The sequence below is a fragment of the Cervus elaphus genome, chromosome 5 (genome assembly GCF_910594005.1).
Source record: "Cervus elaphus chromosome 5, mCerEla1.1, whole genome shotgun sequence".
Taxonomy (NCBI): domain Eukaryota; kingdom Metazoa; phylum Chordata; class Mammalia; order Artiodactyla; family Cervidae; genus Cervus; species Cervus elaphus.
Window position 1 is genome coordinate 22,768,372 of NC_057819.1, and position 12,673 is coordinate 22,781,044.

General features: G+C 39.4%; 1 long non-coding RNA gene across 1 annotated transcript in view; it reads right to left on the reverse strand.

Annotated features, from left to right (window-relative positions):
* Positions 1-7,107: 7,107 nt before the first annotated feature.
* LOC122693300 overlaps positions 7,108-12,673 on the reverse strand; it is a 32,493-nt gene continuing 26,927 nt past the window's right edge. The window contains exons 2-3 of the long non-coding RNA XR_006340855.1: positions 10,259-11,110; positions 7,108-8,342 (exon numbers count right to left, since the gene is read on the reverse strand). This is a non-coding gene — a long non-coding RNA (uncharacterized LOC122693300). The remainder of the gene's footprint in view (positions 8,343-10,258; positions 11,111-12,673) is intronic.

The following is a 12,673-nucleotide window of genomic DNA, read 5'->3' on the forward strand; positions in this document are numbered from 1 at the left end:
GCCGAAACCAGAAGTTTGATGACACTTGAAACTTCACTTCAATGCCAACCAGTCCTAGAACTGTGCATGAGCTGACCGCGCTCTGCTCACTGAGCACTAGAAAACTCCTCCCTACCCCCTTCAGGGTGTTTCACACATCTTAAGGGCATAAGCCCACCGTGGTCCTCTTTGCCTGGCAAGGCAATAAAAGCTACTCTTTTCTACTTCACTCTGCATTTTTATTTGGCGCCGATGAACAGAGGCAGAGTCTCAGCAACACTGCTAAGGGCTACTTTCTGAAGATGCACAGAAATAACATTCTGGGTAGAGAGGTGAATCACAAACTAGGCAGAGGAACTCAGTTTTAGGGAGACTCATATTCGCACTCATCCCTGAGTGGGGATCCTTTATATTTTGGGTCTGATGGATGCACCGGACATTTGGGTCCCCAGAGGAAAAGGGATGTATAAGACGGTCCATTTACAGATACTCAGTCCTTCAGATTCTGGCGGCTCTTGTGCTTTTCGGCCCACGTGGTTTTTCCCAGATCCAGAGCATGACAGGGGTGTCAGCAGGGTAAAAAGGCAGCTTCATTTGGAGGTGCTATTTTAATGACTGTGCTCTGCATGCTTGCTGGTGATATTCTGTCAAATGAATGCTTTTTGAGGGAAACACCGCTGCCTAAAATTTTATCACTTTTCTTAATAACCATCTTTATGCTTACCTGGAGGGGCCTAAGGCAATTTCCTTGCGCATCTGTCAAGTTAATCCATTGGTTGTCACCTTGTGTTTGGAGTCAAAACAAATACATACATGAATCCTTAATTTATAGCAGGAATTCCTTTAAATCATATAAGGCTAAAGGAGAGGCTTTGTTTTTTTGATCCCATGATGTATTCTGTGAATACCCTTTAAGATCACATTTGTTCAATAGGTTGAATAAATCTGACTTGCTGCCAAGGTTATTAAATAGACTCCATCTTTTACTCTGCTAGTTCTCCCCCAATTTTTTGCTAAGGAAAAAAATTCTCCTCTGTCAAAAAGAAATATTTAGGTCACTTACAGAAGTTATCTTTGCCCTGAGAACTTAATTATGGAAAGATTCAAATTTTCTCATATGTTATTAAATAATGCCACAACTTTTTTTGACTTAATATATCTGTTCCAATTTAAGTGAAGGCCTGATAATAGGAATAATGATTATTGCTGCTATGAAGCTGTAGTTACCACATCTTGGGGCTTCCCAGGTAAAGAACCCACCTGCCAATGCTGAAGACATAGGAGATGCAGGTTCAATCCCTGGATTGGGAAGATCCCATGGAGAAGGAAATGGTAACCCACTCCAATATTCTTGCCCAGAAAATCCCATGGACAGAGGAGCCTGGCAGGCTACAGTCCATAGCATTGTAAAGAGTCGGACACAACTGAAGCAACTTAGCACACACACACACACACCACATCAAGAGACAACTATTCTCCCACCTGTGATCCAGTTTGTGAACAAATGGCTCTTTTTATTTAAAAAAAGAATTTTTGGAGGGAGTCTGAACTGCAGAGGGATCTAAAATCTGTGAATTTCCCTAGTTTGAAGATATTCATCATTGTGCTCAGTCACTAAGTTGTGTCTGACTCTTTATGACCCCATGGACTGTAGCCCGTCAGGCTCCTCTGGGATTATCCAGGCAGGAATACTGGAGTGGGTTGCCATATCCTTCTCCAGAGGATCTTCCGAACCCAGGGATCAAACCCTTATTTCCTGCATTGGCAGGTGGATTCATATCATGTCTAACCAATCAGTACACATGCAGACAGCATTCAACGCCAGAATGATGAGTCCCCACATTTCTGCCTACACCCACTTTCCCTGAACCATGCATTTCTGCAGATCTGTCCTCAGAAAGTCAACAGAGGAGGGCATTGAGAAAGGAGGTACTTTTTGCACTGAGTGCATTCTGGATGTTTAAAAGACCTGCATTTTTAAAAAATATGACCCGATCCCTTAGCAACAGTGATCTTTTACACTCTATCAAGAACCTTGGCTCTTCTGGGCTTCGGGAGTTATTTTGACTAGACTTGGTTTTTACCTTCTTTTTCTTTTTACAACACAGAGCTATCACATGATGCAGCTTTATCTACCCCCTCACTCTATGGAGAGTGTTCTTTCTTCCCATTTCTTCCACAAGAAATCAAACCTCTTTCATCTTCTTCCCTGAAATACGTTAGGGTATTCCTGTGAGCTGACTTATTGGAAAAGACCCTGATGCTGGGAAAGATTGAAGGCAAAATGAGAAGGGGGTGGCAGAGGATGAGGTGGTTAGGTAGCAACACCAACTCAGTGGACATGAATTTGAGCAAATTTTGGGAGACAGTAGAAGACAGAGGAGACTAGTGTGATACAGTCCATGGGGTGGCAAAGAGCTGGACATGAGTTATCGACTGAACAACAACAATAATATGTGATTTATTCTTCCAGATCCCAGTAGAAGTGCTTTTGCTTTCAAAAGAGAATACTTGGAAAGGGGATCTATGCATACTTATGGCTGATTTATGTTGTACAGTTGTACAACACTGTAAAGCAATTATACTTTAATTAAAAATAAACTAAATTTTAAAAATATTTTTAATTAATTAATTAATTTTAATTGGAGACTAATTGCTTTACAATATTGTGGTGGTTTTTGCCATACATTGACATGATCAGCCATGAGTGCACATGTGTCCCCCCATCCTGAACCCCCCTCCCACCTCCCTCCCCACCCCATCCCTCTGGGTTGTCCCAGAGCACCAGCTTTGAGTGCCCAACTTCATGCATCAAACTTGCACTGGTCATCTATTTCACATATGGTAATATACATGTTTCAATGCTATTCTCTCATATCATCCCACCCTCGCCTTCTCCCACAAAGTCCAAAAGTCTGTTCTTTACATCTGTGTCTCTTTTGCTGCCTTCCATATAAGATCATCATTACTGTCTTTCTAAATTCCATATATATGTGTTAATATACTGTGTTGGTGTTTCTCTCTCCGACTTACTTCACTGTATGTAATAGGCTCCAGTTTCATCCACCTCATTAGAACTGACTCAAATTTGTCCTTTTTTTAAAGCTGAGTAATATTCCATTGTGTATATGCACCACAATTTCTTTATCCATTCATCTGCTGATGGGCATCTAGGTTGCTTCCATGTCCTGGCTATTATAAACAGTGCTGTGATGAACACTGGGGTGCACGTGTCTCTTTCAGATCTGGTTTCCTCGGTGTGTATGCCCAGGAGTGGGATTGCTGGGTCATATGGCAGTTCTATTTCCAGTTTTTTAAGGAATCTCCACACTGTTCTCCATTGTGGCTATACCAGTTTGCATTCCCACCAACAGTGTAAGAGGGTTCCCTTTTCTCCACACCCTCTCCAGCATTTATTGTTTGTAGACTTTGTGATGGTGGCCATTCTGACTGGCCCCAGACAGATCACAGAGCACTAGAAGTGCTTTTGCTTTCAAAAGAAAATACTTGGAAAGGGGATCTATGTATACTTATGGCTGATTCATGTTGTACCGCAGAAACTAATAAACATTGTAAAACAATTATACTCCAATTAAAAACTAAATTAAATTTTAAAAATATTTTTAAAAATAAAAAATATAGTAATATCCCTTTTCCCATGGTACCCTTCTGCATAGGGCTGTTGTCCAGTAGTTTCTGGCACAGAAAATGCACCCAGGAACTGTTTTCTGGATGAATAAGGACAATATTGGATTCCCCATCTTAGGTCAGAAGCCGACCATTGGTAAAGTCACTCCTTTCCCTCCTTTCAAGTTCAAGATTAGCATACTTAGACGATCCCATTTTCACAGTGAGATAATCTTGTATGATGACAGGCAGATCTTCAGAAAGGCAAAAATCACCAGCCCTGAAGTCTTGGTTCTGAACAGCTAATGATGAACAAGTAGCAGCGCCTTAAGGAGCCCTCGATGGCCACACGAAGGAAACAGTCTTGGTGCTGATAAGGGAGAACTCGCAAATCAATAAAGGCAATAATTAAGTGGGCTTTTTAGAAAGTTTATATGTTCACTGATGCAGTTTTGAATATTCGAATTTAAAAAGAAAAATCACCTAGAGTGCAAAAATACAGACGCTAACTCTAAGACCACTTTCAATGTCAACCACTTGGAAACTGAAGGCTGAAATAAGCTACGCAAGTCTTTAATTTTTTTTTTTAAGCCTTTAATTTAAAGCACTATTATAAGAATGTGCCTGGGCTTGACAAAAACTTGAACAGTACTTTTGTTGAGTTTTGTGATGTTTATGTATGGGCCTTGTTGAATTTTTAGGTATGAAAATCTGTTCTTCATAAGGACAGAGGCTATTTATTTTTTAAAACACCCTGACAGGCATTTTAGAAAATAGAGTTAGGATGGAGAGAAGCGCAGTTGGTCAGGACACACCCATGTCAGAGGTGGAAATTGCTTCATCTCTAGACTATAATGGGGCAGTGACAACGTTAAAAATGATCCTTACCCTCATCAAAACAAATGAGACTTCCAAACTCTGCAATTAGTTCTTTACAAGATTATATGCAACATGACTCTATTAATAACATTTATTTTTGCACATTCTCATTATTTAGCAGCAAACTTACTATTCTATATAATAACTGAATAATTGATTGAGTCTAAATAGCTGCATCAGCCATGAAATTAAAAGACGCTTACTCCTTGGAAGGAAAGTTATGACCAACCTAGATAGCATATTAAAAAGCAGAGACATTACTTTGCCATCAAAGGTCCGTCTAGTCAAGGCTATGGTTTTTCCAGTGGTCATGTATAGATGTGAGAGTTGGACTGTGAAGAAAGCTGAGCACCGAAGAATTGATGCTTTTGAACTGTGGTGTTGGAGAAGACTCTTGAGAGTCCCTTGAACTGCAAGGAGATCCAACCAGTCCATCCTAAAGATCTGTCCTGGCTGTTCATTGGAAAGACTGATGCTGAAGCTGAAACTCCAATACTTTGGCCACCTCATGCGAAGAGTTGACTTATTGGAAAAGACCCTGATGCTGGGAGGGATTGGGAGCAGGAGGAGAAGGGGATGACAGAGGATGAGATGGCTGGATGGCATCACCGACTCAATGGACATGAGTTTGAGTAAACTCTGGTAGTTGGTGATGGATAGGGAGGCGTGGTGTGCTGCAATTCATGGGGTTGCAAAGAGTCAGACACAACTGAGCTGAACTGAACTGAAATAGTTGCAAAGGCTACTTTATGAAGTTAAGTGAGCTTAGGGAGTATAGCAGTCAGTAAATGCAAACATACACAAAGTAACAAATAATCCCCAAATCACATACAACAGAAAAGGCTGATTTCTCACATATGTCTCACTAATCTCAACTCTATGACTCTGGCTACCAGGAAGTAAAAAGTAAACTGATTCATATATAGCAGCCAGACTTTGTAGAGTACTGTCTCTTTTGAAGTGCTCTCCAAATTCTTCACATGAAACTGGAAGATTCTTAATATGGAGAGGACCACAGTGAGAAAGGAGGGATACAAATATGAATCTACAGACCAAGCTGTACAGGAAAGGGAATCTTAAATTATTTTTAATCTTTAAAAAAAGAAGTGAAATCACTTTATTTTCTAAAACCCCATTGACTTTCTCATTTAAGTCTTGAGAATATACAATTTTAGGGATCATCTTTAAGAAAAAGAACTAAAATTACAAATAAAAATCAGGAATGGATGTGCACATTTACTTAGGAGGAAAACATAAATCATAAGAGGTTAAATATTTTTAAAAGCTAACCAAGGCCACAAATATCACAAAATTTCAGGGAACAAATGCAGTATCGTTGATAAGTAATGACTTGATGTAGCTCTATAATTCTTACACATATTTTGTTGAGTATGCCTTAGGAGCTTCTTTTTTTTTTTTAATATGGACCATTTTTAAAGTGTTTATTGAATTTGTTACAATATTGTTTCTGTTTTGGTTTTTTTGGCCAAGAGGTATATGGGATCTTAACTCTCTGACCAGGGATTGATCATGCACCTATTTGGGAGATGAATCACCTAACCCCTATTGGCTTAAAACACCTCCTAATCTTGTTTGCTTTTCTCTTAGACTCTTTCTCACCTTCCCCCATGCATGTGGATTGTTTATCCCGGGTGAACAAGAGAAACACATTGTGACAAATCACAATTTCCTCTTCACCTATGGCTTAAATCAGAATCTAAAATATGAAACTTAAGAGAACAAGATTCTTCTAACTCAACACCCACCCCCTCCCCATCCTCTGACTTTCTGCTGTCTGAAAAGCATTGGCTCTGTCCTGAGTTTAAAATTTCTATGATGAGTCTCAAAAGTTAGCCATGGGCTTGTTTGCTTTTTATTTTCTTCTATTCTGGGAGTATTGTCATTTGGGCAATAAGCCAGAAGTGCCCCAGCTGTCTGGTTGTAAACAAAAGTACAAACAGATGTGGGGAGTCTGCATACCTGGCTTAATATTTCATATCATCCCAACACAGATGTAGTTGTGCAACTGCAGAAGGCCCACAAATGCTTGGAAGGCAGCCAGTTCTAACAATGTTCTGTATCCCAAACCCAAATACTCTTGATGTGGGTGATGGTATTGTTTAGTCGCTAAGTTCTGTCTGGCTTTTGCGACCCCATTGACTCTAGTCTGCCAGGCTCCTCTATCCATGGGATTTCTCAGGCAAGAATACTGGAGTGGGTTGCTATTTCCTACTCAGTCTGGGTGGGACTTGGTTAGTTTCAACGTGGCTCCCTCAAGGCAGGAGATGCTGTAATTAATAGAAAAACCAGCCTATAGGGGGAAAACCAAAATTACTCCCAGAGAGAGAAGACACACGGAATTAAACAAGCCTCTTTCCCCCCAGTGTGTGTTATATTTATTTAAATATTTACTTAGAGCAAGCACATTTGAATGAATTTTCAGTTAAAATTAAATCAACTCATTAAATCATATTTAAGAGATGAGAAATGTACAATCAACGCAGGGAGCTAATTTCTGAGTCTGATTGACTTGAACCCAAGGGAAAACAGAATGTGTAAGGGCTGTGGTCTTCTTAGAATGGACAGGGCTTTCCAATATAGAAAGCATCCATAACTGGTGAACATCCCCACAATTTAGCATGAAGAAGTTGAATAACAGTGGGGTACTCAGCTGGCAAAGAGCAGAAAGCAAACAGAAGTGACTCAGAAGCTTTTCAGCACCAGCTTCCCTGTCCCCAGGTATGAAACTCACCAGTGGAAAATCCCATCTCCATTTCCCAAACATTCTCAACAAGATCTATGTGCTGGCCTTTCTGAGCTTTAAAAAGTTGACCTATACTAAAAAGTTGACCTTAACCTTCTGTCTTCCAGTTGGGTCTGTCCAGTGGGAGGCACCAACCAGACCCCAGAGAGCAAGAGGAAAGACATATCAGAATATTTCTGTCCTGCCTTTTCTCTGACTTGGTGCCAAGACTCTGACAATAGCCCTACCTCTCTAAGATTACCACCCCAGAAGATCGTCCCACCTCCAAGCCTCCAGCCTTGAGTTATGGTGACACTGGCTTCTCCTCTTGCCCTTTCAAAAATAAATGAAATAAATGAAAAATGCCAACAATGAACATGCTTATAATAAAAAAAAACTATAGTAATTTTAAAAATGTAGCCTGTGTTTCACCAGACCCAAACAGATCTACACAGTTGTTTAAAAAAAATCACTGCACTATATATTGAGTTTCAAAGATATGGCCAATGTATAAAGATAAAAATAATTTCCTGGCTCTAGACCCAAGAAAACATAGTTCTGTCTCAAAAAAGGTTTTGCAGAAGCCAGACTGATAAAGCAGGTCAACTCAAAGCTCAGGGTAGGAGCAGAACGTGTAACAGGAGGCAGCTTTCTTAAGGTTTGCATTTTAGGACATTTACCTCTGGTCATTAGAGTTATTGCCTAATAATGTCGTATGGGTCAACACGTGAGAGAAAACCCATTTGGTTGCTTTATTTCTCCAACAAGAGAACACATTCATCCCATTTGAAATTTCTGCTTGTATTTGAATAATCACTGGATAAAAGACCCTGTAAAAGTGAAGAGCAAGCAGTATGTGGTCAGAACCTGTACTAGGACTGAACGCTGGCGTGTCACTTTCCAGCTGGGGGACTTGAGTTGAGTTTAATGTCTCCATACCTTGATTTTCTTGTTTGTAAAATAAGGGTTAAAAATACTACCTTTATAGAACCCTCCTACACTTTTGGAGGGAGTTAAATTGGTGCAGCCACTATGGAGAACAATATGGAGTGTCCTTAAAAAAATAAAAATAGAGGTACGATGTGATCCACAAATTCTTCTTCTGGGTATATATCTGGAAAAGATGGAAACTCTAAATTAAAAAGATATATGCACCCCAATGTTCATAGCAGCATTATTTACAATAGCTGAGACATGGGAGCAAATATGCTCATCGAGATATGATTGGTTTAAGAACGTGTGGTATACATATATACAATGGAACATTACTCATCCATAAAAAGAATGAAATAATGCTATTTGCAGCAACATGAATGGACCTAGAGTCTATCATACTAAGTGAAGTCAGTCAAAGATGAACACCATATGATATCACTTACATGTGGAATCTAAAAAATAATACAGATGAATCTATATACAAAGCAGGAACAGATGTAGAGAACAAATTTATGGTTACCAAAGGGGAAAGGGGATGGGGGGAAGGATAAGTTAGGAGTTTGGGATTAGCAGATACAAACTACTATACATAAAATAGATAAGTAACAAAAGGATTTATTGTATAGCACAGGAAACTATATTCTATATCTTGTAATAACCATAAAGAAAATGAATCTGGAAAAGAATATATATATCTATATACTATTATATAATATATATGTTATTGTATATATATATTATTATTTCCTTCCCATTGTATTGAAACACACACACACACACACACACACACAAACTGAATCATTTTGTTGTATACCTGAAACATTGTAAATCAACTATACCTTAATTACGAAAGTAATTAAGTAAAGTAAATTGAGCTTTACTTAATTAAGAAAGTAAATTGAGCTTAATTACGAAAGCTTTTTTTTCAGTTGGGATTTAGGGTGTGGGTTCAATCCCTGGTCAGGAAACTAAGATTCTACATGCCATATAGAGCAGTCAAAATTTTTTAAACATAATAATATATGTTCTTGTGTTTTGCTCATGTAGCATTTGTTTGTTGTTGTATGTGTTGTATTGTATACTTCATACACTAATTCAGCTAGGATTTAAAAAGGCAGAAATCAGGCTGTTCCTCTTTTTGTCTTCTCATTTTCTCACACATTGCTTAAGAACTTAAATTACTCTGATATTTTGCATTTACAATAGAAATAAATGAAATGTGGCAGATAAAATTTAGGTTATATCAAGTTTTTATGGCCCATGAAAAGCACACGCCATCTGAAAAAGCTTTCCAGGTAATTATAAAGATGTGAGGATAACTGTGAGGCATTTGAGATGGAGACCCGCTAATCACGTTAAAGCGGTTGTGAATGCATTAATTTATGATTAAGTGTACCATCCTGCGTGTTGCCTGGAGCTGATGAATTCAGATCCAATTCTGAAAACCCCTTAGAGAAGAAAAGCATTATTTGAGAAGCAAGGGTTTGGGGAAATCAGTGAATTTTAAAATAAATATGTCTTGATAATTAAATCTAAATGAGTTCTGGGGAGAGTTGGTTGGGGGCGGGGGCCCCTTCCAATCAGTATTCCTGAGATTAGAGGATCTGTCAGTCTGGATTATGTAGCACATATTTAATATTATTAGTATTTCCTTCCTAGTTTATGGGAGCACAATTTCGTCAACATCTCCAGGCAAAACTAGTAAGAGCATGGAATAATATTTTCAGGTCTTAAAACATACAATGCACATCTTCCAAAATGGATGTATTTAGTATTCCACTCTTCTTAGCACAAAAATTGCCAAAACCTCTATGTATAAATACGGGGTTAATTTGCTTATGTCTGAGATCTACTGATGATCCATCATGGACGCAATAAACTCATTTCCCTATTCTACAGAAAATGAGTACAGGGACTTGTAATTTGTCAAACCTTTTCTGCAAGTGAGGAATAACAAGGCCAAATAGACTGTATTTTCTGAGACATTAACCAAGGTTAACCTTTATGAATAAATCATGACTTACCCGTGGACTGGCAGAAAGAGAGAAGATAAAGAAGGGAGAAGAGGGAGAAGGAGGTGGGGGAAGGTTTTACCTTGTTGGCCTAAAAGATAGTCATATTGTTTATCTTCATTCTGTGCCTCCCACTGGAGTCTTCATCCACTCATTTTATTTTTGGATTCAGTTGATTGTGTAGGTGGTGCATATTGCAGAACACAACTCATCAGCTCAGGGGGGAAAATTAATTCATTCTCTCCCAGCATGGCTTCCAATACACAGAATACTCATGCAGCTGGGGCTTGGGAAGCAGGTGTGAGATGACAGGGCACTCCTGCTCCATCACGTATTTCATTTTGGTGGTATTGTCGGTTTCCAAATATGCCTTTCTCTCCTTGTACTGAGGTGCCTAGTTTGACGGCTTTGCATTGTGTTGCTTGGCCAAGCTCAGTCCCTGATGTTGACACTTCCATGAGAGGAGGGCCGGGCTTATTCCACATGTGCTGTGGTGTCTATATAACTTACTCATGGCACAAAGCCTTTGGTGATGATGCCAGTTTCTGTGCCAGCTCAGCATCTCTTGTACTTAAACATCAGGAGCTCAAGCCCTTGACAGACAGGAAATTGGACCCTCAGAGCCACTTGAGTCATATTTCTGCAGGAGCCTGGCCCTTTCTTCATCGCAGCCCCAGCCAGGCCACCATCCAGAATCAGACTCATAAACATTAAACATGACTCCAAGTGGAAAACTTCGTGCCACTCCCGGGAAGCACACTCAGAGGATCTCAAGAAGTCTCTGATGGAAAGTCAAGGCTGCCACACAGCTCTCCGCAGCCCCTTGTATCACACTTGAAATACCCAGATGTTGCATTTAATACGTTTTCTCTTGAGGAACAAGTACCAGGCACCATTTAATAGAATCTCAGTAGAATGTCAAGAACAGGGAACGCTGAAACAGAACAAAACAAGGAGCCAACAGTGTGTATTCAGGTTCACATCATTTGTCAGCAGGATCAAAGGTCACAAGTCTAGTTCCAGCACCAGGGGCTCCTTAAATATCTGTGTGATAAATGATACCAGTGGTTCCCTCTTTTTATAGTTAAATATGTCCAATCCTGAGAAAGTATAAATACCCATTGTCAAAAACTGTTGTCTCTTAATTGAAATGTAAAATTTGTTGTTACAAATGAGCCTATCTAAAAAACAGAAACTGAGTCATAGACAAAGAGAACAGCTAGTGGTCACCAAGGGGGAGAGGGCTGGGGGAAGGACGGAGGGGGAGGCTGGGGTTAGCAGATGTGAGCTTTTATGTTGCTGTTTAGTCGCTAAGTCATATCTGACTCTTTGCGACCCCATGGACTGTAGCCCACCAGTCTCCTCTGACTGTGGGCTTTACCAGGCAAGAACACCAGAGTGGGTTGCCATTTCCGTTTGCAGGGGATCTTCCCAGACCAGGGATCAAACCCAAGTCTCCTGCTTTGGCAGGTGGAGCCTTTACCACTGAGCCACCAGGGAAGCCCTAAACTTTTATATAGAGAATAGATTAAAAAAAACAAGGTCCTACTATAGAACATAGAGAGCCATATTTGATATCCTATGATAAACCATAATGGAAATAATATTTTAAAAAGAATACATATATATGTATAACTGAATCACTTTGCCATACAGCAGTAATTAACACAAGACATTATAAATCAACCATACTTCAATAAGAAATAAAGTAAAATTGTTGTTACAAATAAAGAAGAAAATATAACTGCTGGTAGCCCCACCTTCACAGACAAACAGTATTTACTTCCAGTGTTATTTCTATATGCATATTTATAAGGAGAGACCATAAACATACTTTACATCTGTTTCCCACTTAGCAAAGCATCAGAAGCATTTCTATGACCATGAAGATGTCTTTGGAAACAGAATTTTTGTTTCTTAAGTTTTTACATAGGTAATACATAACCAAGGTAAAAAAAAAAAATATGTAAAAAAATGCTGGTAAGCCTCAAGGACACCTCTCTCTCTCTCTTCTCCCAAGATGCTTTTATCTTGGTAATATATCTCATCAACATCCATTAATCCCAATGCTTTCCCGTTAACACGAATGTGTTAAGAGGTGGGTAATATTTTTCTGACACTTGGAAGAAAAGCTATAACAAACCTTGACAGCATATTATAAAGCAGAGACATCACTTTGTCAACAAAGGTACCTGTAGTCAAAGCTATAGTTTTTCAATAGTCATGTACAGATGTAAGAGTTGGACCATAAAGAAGACTGAGCACCAAAGAGTTATGTTTTTGAATTGTGGTGCTGGAGAAGACTCTTGAGAGTCCCTTGGACTGCAAGGAGATACAACAAGTCAATCCTAAAGGCAATCAATTCTGAATATTCATTGGAAGGACTGATGCTGAAACAAGCGCCAATACATTGGCCACCTGATGCGAAAAGCCAATCATTGGAAAAGACCCTGATGCTGGGAAAGATTGAGGGCAGGAGGAGAAGGGGGTGACAGAG